A 12,020-nucleotide genomic window follows, 5' to 3' on the forward strand; every position below is an offset into this window, starting at 1 on the left:
GCCAAGCCTGCTCCTTCCAGCAAAGTGTAATCCGATGGATGTCTGTACTCCACAGAGCTGGGTGCACACCTTGTTGTATCCCAGGGGATTTTGACAAAGAGTCCCAGGAATACTTTGTGGTGTGTATATCTGTCAGGGGGAGAGTGTGGTTTCTGGGAAGAGGGTCTTTCCCCCACATCTTCCTTGTGACACAGCTGAGAGGCAAAAGCAGGTTCTCGACTCCCTTAGTCTCACACTGAGCCTCCTCCTATGCCATATAATAGGAGAAGTTCTGTGGTGGCTTCCCCGAGAAGCACCCGGTGCAGCTGCTCAGTACTGGAGCAGCAGCGGTGCCAAGCTGCAGCCTCAGTCACATTAACTTGGGACAGGGTCCTGGTCACTCCAGTCTCCACGTGGCGCCTTCCTAGCCCAAGTGCTATCATCTTCTTGCTTAAGAAGAGAAAGCGCCAGACAACAGGGATGGGTTTCAAAGACTGCTAGCTCTCCATTCTGTAGGATGCCTGCAAAGATGTGCCATGGATATGCCAGGGCATGTTGGACTTGCCACTCCATTAGGAATACCTAAGAAGATTGTTCTGGTCAGGATGAATGAAGCCTGGTGTAGTCCACACCTACATTACCTATAGGGTGTGGATCCTGGACCAAACTACCCTCTCTTGAGCCTCACAAAACCAAATAACTGGTTAACTCCAGACTGGAGTCCTGACAAAGCCTAGTACATACACGGGCTAGATGATCAGGGAACCAAGGCCCTGGAGCAAAGCAACAAGCGAACCAAACAGACAATATAGGCATATGGTCCAACAGTCTGCTTGCAAAAAATACTAGGCCAAATGTTACCTGCAAACTGCACAGTAAACCACAATCGGAGCACAGCTTTGAGAAGCGCAGCCCCTCAAGCCCTTGCTTTCCAAAAGCAAGAGGTGTGGAGCCGTGCAAAGTTTTCTTCAGTTCCCAGGTCTAATACATGTGGCTACTACTGTTTGCTAGTTAATTTACTGCCAGTATGAATACGAGGATGACTACAGACCAGAAAAAAGTCTTTTAACTGCTTCATGGCGTTGTCAGGATAATTAGCAGGATAATAATCTCCTTATAGTGGAGCCACTGTCCTTTCAGTGGCAGCTAGGAGTCTGTGACAAGTGACAGCTTATGGGAGAGAGCTACTCTTCAAGCAGACTACGATTTTCAGTACGTTGAATACATAAGGGTGTGACAGGCCTTACGGAAGATTTGTGCAAAGTTCATTCTGTTTCTAGCAAAGTGACCAAGCGCTGTACGAAAGCTGTAGGTAGCAGCAGCTACGGGCCACCATTGCCAGCGCTTTAAGGCTGGTCTAAGTGTATTGAGGGACCAGTAGCCACAGCCACTGGCCCTCAGAGCAGGAAAGGTCCTCAGAAAGTGTTCCGCCCCGTATGAACAAGTCATTGACAATTTGCACACTGGCTTATCCGGAGGTCTGCTGGGATGTCAAAGGCACAGCCCAGTTTCTGGATCAGCTGCCTACCACCACTTCACGCCAACATGAAGGGCTTTTCCTCTCCCCTGTGAACTATCCCTGCCCATCAGCAGTAGATGCTTGGGCAAGGGCTCAAGACAGCATTAAAGAACTCAGCTGTGGATGTACATTTCTGGAGCCCCATTTCCTTCAGCCAAGGCATTCTTCAGTTGCCTTGATGAAGGTGAATATGACGCCTGTGTCTCCTAGGTACTTGGCAAACTTCCTGACCCTTTGCTTCCATGACTCATGAAAAAAGTTACTTGGAACCTTCAGCCCTATCCAAAGCATTTCAGTTTTCATGTGAACAACTTTAGGTGTACATTTGGGCAGTTGGAATTTATATGAAGGTCACAGTGTTCAGGCCTCATATAGAGATACGCTTCTTCCCTGGGGTTGGCGAGTCCCAGGAGCTGCTGAGACAGTGCTGGCAGAAACCTGGGAGTGGCAGGTGGTGAGAGATGCCTGGAAACTCAGCCAGCAGAATCTCATCATAAATGAGATTATGAGATGACAATTGGGTGAAAATAAATGAATGAAAACAGGGTGGGTCTGGTTATGAGGAAAGCCCTCTCAAACCATTTTCTGCAGGGTGACTCTTGGTTTCAGAGGCTTTGTTAGACTTGCTGCTGCCAAAAGAAATAAATGAGATACTTACAAAGCTATTTCTCCAGATCAGTGTTGCTTTTCCTGGGCCTCCCACCAACACCTTTCTTCTGAATACCTTGGTACACAGTCTTCAATGTCTTGAAAAGAATGGCGGGGTCCTACTGGCAGAGATCCTTTCTCTCCCTGTCCATTTGGCCCTTACAGCCATGCTCTCCACACCTGCCTCCTCCCCAGCTGGTCACCAAGTCTCTGTCTTAAGAGTATAAAACAAAAATGAGATCTGATAAAAAAGCAAGGGTATTACTTGTACTGAAAACATGTTTTTGAAGTAAAACAGAAAATATAGTGGATTTGTGTGAGGATGTGGTAAATCTGAAGCAGTGGATGAGCCCCATATTATATCCAAACAACATGTAGGCAAGCAGCGTGAGGTGCCATAACCACAGCAACCTCAGAGGTAACACCCTGAAGGGGAGGGGGCCTTCCTACTCAGTTCCACTTGTCCACTTTCTTTGGGACACACCGGGCAGCCTGCACTTCTCCAATGCAGTAAAATGACTCCCATTTTTTTTTCTGACCCAAGAAAGAGGAAGTCTGCATAGAAGACCAAATTCAACCTATCTGTTACGTATGTATGCACCCTGTATGCATTCCCTCCCAAGTTCCCAAAGGAGGCATTCCACAGGGGCTAGACTACACACTGCAGATGAGTCTTGCTGAGGAATGGGACAGAGAAGGGTGGAGGTATGGTTCAGTACTGGGAGGAATATTTGAAGAATACGGATGAAGGTCTGGTCTAGTTGATGCTGTTCATTGTCTCTTTATCCTCAGACTCGCTGTCACTGCAAATAGATATCAGCCCTTCGGTGCCAAAAGCCTAAATTCTACTTAATGATCTTAGCTTGTGGTCAAGGTTAGAGGGACACCAAGCTGTAGACTCTTTTTGACTCTTCCATGTTCCCTATCCTCAGGCTCCTGGCTTGGTTTTGAGTCTGGAATGACTCCCTTATTAGACCCAGAATTCATTGTCTTTCAGCCTGCCCTGATGAGAAGCCGACGGTATGCTGCATCCTGTCTCCTTTGCTGTCTTGCCAGGTTATACCAGAGCCCTAGAGTCTCCATTGGTGTTTGCTTTCAACTGGGGAATCGTTCTCCAAGCCCCTGCGCATCCAAGTGAGGAACGGAATCTCAGGTTACATAGCTGGTGCCTGAAGAGTTCCCCTGTCCTAAACACAGCAATTACCTATGTGATTTGGGGGAACAGCAGGCCAGAATTCTTCTTGGGTACAGTTGTTTCAACTCTTTCTCCCAGCTGACAGTAAACTGAGGAAGAAGCAATAGATATGAAAGCATGATAAGTGTTCTTGTACCTACTGCAGATTAAAACTAGTGTTGGGGAGACAGAAAGGGAGAGCAGCTTTCTGTGAGAGCACAGAAAAGCTAAGATCCCCCAAAATGCAGAAGACATGCCCTTGCATGAGCTGAGCCTGATGTTTCAGGACCTCACTACGTTAAGAATGGGCTGCTACACACGAAACTGTGAGAAGTGGGAACCTTTTTGAAACATCATGATAGCTAAACGCACATACGGGATACTGTGTGTGTGTATGTCTTGATTCCATTTAAAATTGCTTTTCTGCCAAAAAGATGGACAGAATGCACTTGGATGAAGATTAAAGATGCTGGGTGTAAGGACAAGCCACTGCCCTTCAGGTCAGACAGGGCTTTGAGCAACCTGATCTATGAAAGATGTCCCTGTCCACGGCAGGGGGGCGTTGGATGGGGGTGACTTTTAAAGGTCCCTTCCAACCCAAACCATTCTATGATGTGCTCTGTGGATATCATTCTATGGATATGAAGTGCTCACAGGGATTAAAACCACTCATGATTCATGGCAAGGGTACCCAGCTGCAGCTGCTGGCCAGTAACAAACTCAGCCAGGTTTAAGGAAAAAACAGCACAATGGCCAGCCGGCACGAAAGCCAGCCGACGTCAGAGGCAGCCCTGGGCAGCCCGGGCCAGCGGGCGCTCTGCCCTGGCTGCTGCTTTCTTCCAAGGCAGCAGCAGCCCTTCACATGGTGGGAAGTGCCAGGGTCACCAGGTGCTGGCATCATGCTGCCTAGGCTGGTGGTTCCTGTCCTTCCCGTAATGGGCTGGGGGGCTTTTGCCTTAGCCCCGTACCGATACATGTAGCTCCACGTACTGTGCAGTGCGACAGCAAAACATTATTATTCCCAGAGTTTCTAATGGCCACCTCTTGAATTGCATTGGTGACCCAAACCCCAGGAAGCCAGGGCATTTCTTTCAAGGATCAGCTACGGTCACAACGGGTTTGAGGACAGGATGCTCTTCTTTCCTGGCCTGCTTCTGGCAGGGGATGTCTTCAAGCCAGAAGCACCTGAGGGCACCATCAGGATGTCAAAGGTTGCAAGGCAGTAGGACAAGGCAGCAAGGTAGCCTCTTCTGAGATCCCGTTCCTCAGATTTCAGTAGAGAACACAGAAAGAAGCAAGGCCCCAGTGCTCTTATTAAAGCAGTTGTGAAAACATGGGACCTCAGAAACTGTGCAAACACAGGTGGGAATGGGAAGGTCACCCCCAGAGAAGCACAGTGGCGAGCACTTTGGAACCCGCCGTATCCCTTACGAGGTGCAGCCCAGCAGAGGAGGTAGATGTACTCACATCCTCCAGAAACAGCAGCAGCCCTGACTTGATTCCAAAAATAGTTCGAGTCAATGTTGATTTGCCAGAGCCTACTCACAGCAGCTGTGTGCTCTGTTATATTGCAGAGGTACATTCTGGAGGTTTTTTAAATACAAAGGCCATTCTGTCAGCGCATGAGTGAACAGCTTAAGTTGATGTTTTGCTTCTGGATACATCACACTATCGTGATTTCAGGCATAAGAATTCGGCAGTGAGGGCAGAACCGCTAGCTCTTCAAATAAGCAGTACTTTGTTTGGACTTGATTTTAAGGTTTTGGGTATTTTCATACCTTAATTATTTTTATTAAGATCTGCATAGCACCAAAACAACATTGCAGGAAAAAAAACTCCTTATTTTTAAAAGGGTCAGTATCTACGGTTTTTGTGAGCCTCTAGTCCCCCATCTCCAGTATATCAAAGGGAGAGAGTGAGGAGATGACAACTGCTATTTTGTAAGGCTAAAAATATTGTGCCTTTTTACATAACACTGGGAATTTAAAAAGCACATTAACTGCTTGCAGATTATTTTTAAAAATGCAGTTTGAGCAACACCACTAGTATAGATTCAGCTGACATTTAGGAGAAGTAGCTGCTGTATAGCTTCACTGTTTGGAAAGGAGACATTCAGCTACAGAATGAAGTAAATGTTTTTAAAAAGGCAAAATAAGACTGGGACTGCATCAAAGATGTCTGCACCCTAATACACACCTCGCATTTAAGCCATTGACAGTGTCTGTTTTCCTAGGGCACATCGGGCACCCTTTCTGACCCTCCAAAGCCATCTCCTACAACCTCCCCCCTTGGCACTACCTACCTGAAGGTAGTAACCTTCATGCTGTGACTGCCAGAGGTTCACCAAGCTCCTTTTCCCTGACATTCCTAGAATTCCCCTCCTTTTTGCCTCCTCATTTGTTAGTATCTGCTGAGCCCTTCCAGGCAGGGAGGGAGTGGGAAAGAGTCCCTTATCTGGGAACTCACTCATCTTCCCACTGCATGGCCACTGGCCAAGCCCCAGGTTATGGCAGAAGAATCTGGAATTTCAAAGCATGGCCCAGCTGGCCTCACTCTCCCCTGTGCCAGCAGGCATGGGGCTGGCTCAGGCACCAGGTGAGGATACACGAGGGTGCAGGACAGATCTGTGAAAGGTACGGGCCGGAACGGTGCTGGCCCACCAGGGCAGGCCAGGCTGGCTGGTCCCTGACACCACGCTGCAGCTCCCGGTGCTCGCGTGGGGGGTGATGCACGATGGCCTGCGGCAGGTCAGTGTGCTACCGAGGCATTGGGAAATGCTAACAGCACAAACCACACCGCCACACTTCCAGATGGTAAATTCCTTTCCTATGTCTTCTGAAAAGTCTAGAAATGGCAACTGCATGAACGATGACATCTTACTTAATATATATAGAACAGAACATGACACTTCTGCATGACTCTGGATAAAAATCAAACATGGATAAAGATGCTGGGAGAATATTACACTTGCTAAAAATCTGCACAACAGCAGTGTTGTTCTGGAAAACCATGAAGCTACAAATCCTTAAGAAAAAGTAATGGAAGGCAAATATCAAGGTAAGGTGAGAAAAGAATGGTGAACGCTGAGCATCGGACATTTATGTAAGTGTGTACCAATACACCAAACCTATGTGTTATAAAGTACGGTGATTGTGCTTTAATAGAATACCGCCAAATAAGCTAGGTTACGTAAAAGGGATCTTGCAGGAAAGCAAGTGAGAGCACTGCCTGTTGTTACATTACAGATAGCTCGCTGCTTGCATGCACTTTACGTGCTGGGGTGACATACCTCTCCACTGTAGGAGTTCTTAAAATTTATTTCAGAAATATATATTTTTAAAGATTCAACCTGCATTGAAACGAGTGTGCTTTTAAGCTATCTGGCTAATATCAAAGTATTTCATTCCTCTGCGTGAGACTGTCCTTAATTTGGGACACTCCATCAACGTTCAGTTTCCAATAGATGATGCCAGGATATCCCAAGCATGTGTCTCTACTTCGGCACCATAGGCCAATGTGAGAATTCACCATGCAGGGAAGGGAAAAATAATGTTTTGGTGCTCGCCGTTACCTCTCTTCAACAATATGGGACAAAATGCCCATGAGGGTTTTCTAATAAACACACCATTGAGAGGGTGGATTGACTGGTTCTGTCTCAGCACTGAAATAATATGCTCTCATAAAGTTTTTTATGAGCTCTGGGTGCAGGCAGAACCAGAGCACATTCGCTCAGACGTGAGCGTGCGTAAGTGCCAGCTTATATCACAGTGTGCAATGCAAACGTGTCCTGCACCTGCACCTCCCTCCACTGATTGCCCCTTGTAATCTCCGCTGATTCACACAGCCTCAAATATTTTCCCAGCCTGAAAGGACCCAGACTTCCACGTATGTCAGTTAAGTCACACCACCTTCAGGAGCCGAACTACGCTGGCACTGCTTTTTTCATTCTTTGAACCTCATAAAAAGCCTTTCTGTTTGTCGCCAGCACTGAAGGAGCTCTGAACAAGAAAGAACTGTATGAGTCATGTTGCTATCTCATTTCCTTTTCGGTCCACACGAAAATCCTATCGGTAGCTAATACAGCTTGATGTAGAATTAACTCTTGTGGCATCTACTCCATTACTTCGATGAAGCAATTACAGAGCCCTCTGCCAGCAGCAGCATTTACTGGGGAATCCATACTGCCAGTGGCAGGAGGCCAGCAGAGCAGCATATGGAGCAACAGTCCCGGGAGGATGATTCCTGCCTCTGTAAAGCTGATACAGAGACTATTTCTGTAAACATCTCCTACTCGTGAATTTCACAGGCCTCTCTATATTTTCCACAGCTAAAGACATGTCATGCAAGAATTGCATATAGGAAGTTTCTCCATGTCTTTCTGTGATAGTAGTTGGTCAGGGCACAGGATTTTAAATGAGAATTTTGAAAAGGGCCAAAGAAGGCGAACAGTAATTTTGCAGAGCATTTTCATGCAAGGGTAGACATGGTCGCTCATGAGACCTCTGGGGGCAGGAGCTGATGTGAGGATGAGAGATAGAAGGAAGACATTCAAAGTTATTTGGGCATTAGCAACATTTACTTGGAAGTGGAACATTAGGTGGCAAGATTTACATTGGTGATTTTTTTTTCATTTTAACTGGTTTAAATGGCAGCTGAGGGAGACAATAGGGGCACGTTACCCACTGTGGTATAATCTGCATCCCTCATAATTAATTGATTAAAAGAATGAATTTACTCAGCAGGTAAAACAGTGACAATAGCTCTGTATTTTATAAGCAGTGCTTCTTAGGAAGAAGCTGTTCCAGTATTTATAATTTATAAGACCTTTATATAGAGCTATAGAGAACATATGGAAAAATAGGTTTAATAGATTCATCGATGGCTTATAGAAAAGATAAACAACGCTAAACAGCTGTCTCTTAAAAAGCAGACAGTTGACAATTTACAGCATAAGCATGCCTCAGGGTTACAATGGTGGTGCCTCAGTTTAGAACAAGTTGTTAGCAGCCAGAGCTTGCTCTGAAACTGCTTGGCTCTGTGCAGTCACCAGCCCCTCTACCAGGCACAAAGTCCTGATCTTTGGCTTTGCTGGAACTGTTGTAGCTTTCCTGTCCCATCCTCCCTGCTCAGACCTCCAGCGGCTCTGCCTGTGCAGGGGGCAGGGGTGTGGGGAAGACCCCGCTGGAGGGATTAGGTCCTTGTTGGTGTCCCCAGCTGACCGTGGCACCCAGCCCCAAGACCAGGGGGTCCTCACCCCGCGGTGTGTGCATCCTCAGCTGGTTACGGCAGCTCAGGCAGTTTCTCTGTCAAATTCACGGCACAGGTGTGGGAGTGGGGGAAGACAAAGGTCAAGGCTGCCCCACGTCCCCTCCCACCAGCAGCACCCTTGGCCTGGGGTGAACCCTGGAGCTCTGCTCTGCAGACAGAGGTCCCGAAGGGCAGCAACCTGCAGCCCAGGACAGCCCAGGTGCGCTTCCTTCTCCATTGCCCAGTGCACCCCTCTAGCAGGGTCTGTGCAGGGGGAGCTCTGCAGCTCTACAGTGAACACAGGGGCACATAACTCCACCCATCATACAAATGATTTAGGAGGTTGCAGGTGGCTGCTCCCTGCCACTCCTTCCTTCTGAGATGTCCAGCTATGGAAAGAATCTGTCCATGCTTTCTCTCTCTAGATACTTAAATTTGTCTTCCTCTCCCAACCCTGCGTGAAAACTTACATTTATGAAGACCTTTCAGACCAGCATTGAAATCAGCGCTTACAAAACTTATTTTGTACACAATTTACTACATGAAATTGTAGCCTTATTCTTTAAGAAAGTACCTGCAATGCTTAGAGAAAATACTCAGGGCCTGTCAGAAAGTGTATTTCAAAGTAAACAAAACCATTTATGTTTTGTCATTTACCTCCTGTTCCTTGCAACAGCAGCGGGAAAGGTGTTGCTCAGAAAGAGCAAGGACAGAAGCTGTGCAGGACAGTTAAGATTTATGCTGGTTTAGTCCCTTGTTCAAATATTCAGTCTTATATGTTAACTCATTAAATCATGCATTTCTTCAGAACGTAAAATAGCTACTGTTTCCTTATGCTACTGTATGATAGATGTACTTTAATTGAATTTAGGAAGTAAAAGTTAGGTATTGGCTTATTAAAAACTAGATGCTGTTCACTGATGATGAGCTCCCTATTGCACAGAATTGTATGGAAGAGCCAAGCAACTGTCAAAACTGACAGCTTATAGTCTAACGGAGTCTTCTCAGCTTCTCATGAGGGTGAAGTTTACTTCAAATATGGAGATTCATGTACACAAGGTCCATAACGAATGAAGGTATGAGTAAGAACTGAAAGATGGTGAAGAGCCTACCTTTTGATTTAATCGACCATGTTAAAAATGGCAGACAAAGCATGGCTGTAGGTGGCAAGACAGGCAGTGCCTCCAGCAGCTGAGTGATATTGGAGAAGTAACAAAAGGAGATAGCTTGTGGCATCAGGACACGTGAGATAGCCATGACACGGGCCAAGAGTTCCGTGGAGTGAATGAATGAATGCCTGGGTATAACCCTCCTCCTTTCCAGTTTGCTTTCCCCGCTGCGCCTGCCCAACGCATGCCTGATGCTTGCCTGGCGGCAGCGTGGGCGTTGCCAGATCCCTGTGTGAGTGACCACCCTCGCTAAAGCAGAACACAAACTCATCAAGAACTGGAAAGGTGCTTTTCAGGCAGGGTAAGTGCTGGGACTTGCTCACCTGCCTGTGGAATCACACCCTGAGGCAGAAGTCAGAACAGACTGATGTAGACCATGTTATAACTTAATGAAAGGAAAGCCAGATGCCTGCTTGCCGGGACCTGGGGTGTGACTTCGAGTTTGAGACAAAGGGGTAGTCAACCTAAAGCATCATGTAGGAGGAGTAAAGTAAGAAGACTCGATGTGACATACCTGCAATCTTCCCTGAAAAGGAAACCACGGCAGAGGCCACTGCCAGGGCAGAGAGGAGGCTCACAGAGGAAGAGATTTAGATCAGGTGGGTGGGTGAGGGGGAGAAGGGGATTAAAATGAAACTGGAATGGCTCTGAACAGAGGAGAAGAACTTGGCTACAGCTGCGTCAGTAATACACCTGCTCAGGCTAGGATGAGATGCAGGTGCTGCTTGGTGAGGTTTGCAGTGAAGCTCCTGAGGACAGCTGTCCTGATCGGTCTGGCCACAGGAGGCCGGGGATGACAAAAGCTGGCCAGGCAGCCACTAACTCAGAAAACACTTAACTGAGACAGGCCTTGTGTCTTAATATTGCTCTTCCCATTCCAATTTGCTTTTGTTTCCCCTCCCCTTGCATTTAGCTCTAGAAGTCAGTACAGATCTGCTTTTCAGAGATGCTGAAACACCTCTGGTTAACATGAAGTTCCACCAGATCTATGGTTTCCCAACATTTTTACAACTTTGATTTCAAGAGTGCAGATACATCGAAGGAAATATCTTTAATGAGTCATTCAAAAAGACTAGATGAAAAATGATAGGTTTGGAAATATATGGGGGAGGTAGAAGGAGGAGTGAAACAGTGAGAGAATTCTAGCCACGGGAAAACTTCACCCTCAGCAGAGATCTATTGTGCTGTGCCCAGTGCGAGGTGGTGCAGCACCAGAGCAGACCCTTGCTGGCCCCAGGCACCCGGGCAGGAGGGGACTAGAGCCTCTCACCCTTCAGCAGTGGCACGTTCACCGTGCTTAGTGAACCTTCAATACCATGAAGAACGGAAAAGATACGATGGCTGCATATATTCAGACATTGCTATCTCTTTTTCTGCCCACGTCCTTCCTACATAAATTTTAGTTTGTAAACTGCCTTTGTGTGGGTAGATCTCATGCTTATTGTTTCAGAGGGTCAGGCAAAATATGTTCTATGTGAAGTCTTTTTCTTTTTAATCTTTTCTTTCCCCCTCCTTCCTTAGGCCGACTGTGAGTTGTAAACGGGAAAATGACCCAACTTACGTGCTCCCCATCCCTGCTGCCAGCTGGCCTGCTCAGCTGCCTTGCGTGACTTTTCAGCACTGCAGACACAAGCCCAGGCCCAAGGATGAGAGCAAAGTGGCTCGTTTGCGACCCGCAAAATCGAATTTGCTGTGACTAGAGATGGGTGGAAGGAAGCTGGGGAGATCAGTGAGGCTTTGGGGGCGAAGGGAGTGCAAAGGGAAGGAGACAGACCACGGGCATTTCGGGGATGAAGGAGCAGGCTGGGGAGAGCCCGTGGAGTGGGGGAGCGGGGTGGGGGGCGCTGCCTGTTGCCGCTGCTGTTGGGTGAGGGGGAATTTGGGCTGCAAAGGGGGCAGACCCCCTGCAACTCCTGCATGCGCAGAACCCCCTCCTCGCTGCCGTGTCAGCGGGGAGGTTGCGGGAAAGGCCTCACCGATCTGCCACTGGGCTCAGCTTGCATCCTCCTTGCAGGGCGCCGGGGGGAGGGGACGCCCCCGCCTCCCGAGCGCCGCAGCGAGCCCGGAGACCGGGCAGGGGGCCGGGCAGGAACCGGGCAGGGGCCGCCGTCCCGCCGCCCGCCCCTCGGCTGCGCCCGCAGTCCCCGCAGGGCTGCGGCGGGGCTGCTCCCGGGGCCGGGCCGCCCCCCAGTCCCGCCGGCAGCGAGCGAGGCACGGAGCCCCGGGGGAGACGGCCGCTGGCGGGCTGCCCGGCCCTGAGGCGGGCCGGCAAGTGTAGTTACCG

Source organism: Falco rusticolus, chromosome 5, assembly GCF_015220075.1.
Source record: "Falco rusticolus isolate bFalRus1 chromosome 5, bFalRus1.pri, whole genome shotgun sequence".
Taxonomy (NCBI): Eukaryota; Metazoa; Chordata; class Aves; order Falconiformes; family Falconidae; genus Falco; species Falco rusticolus.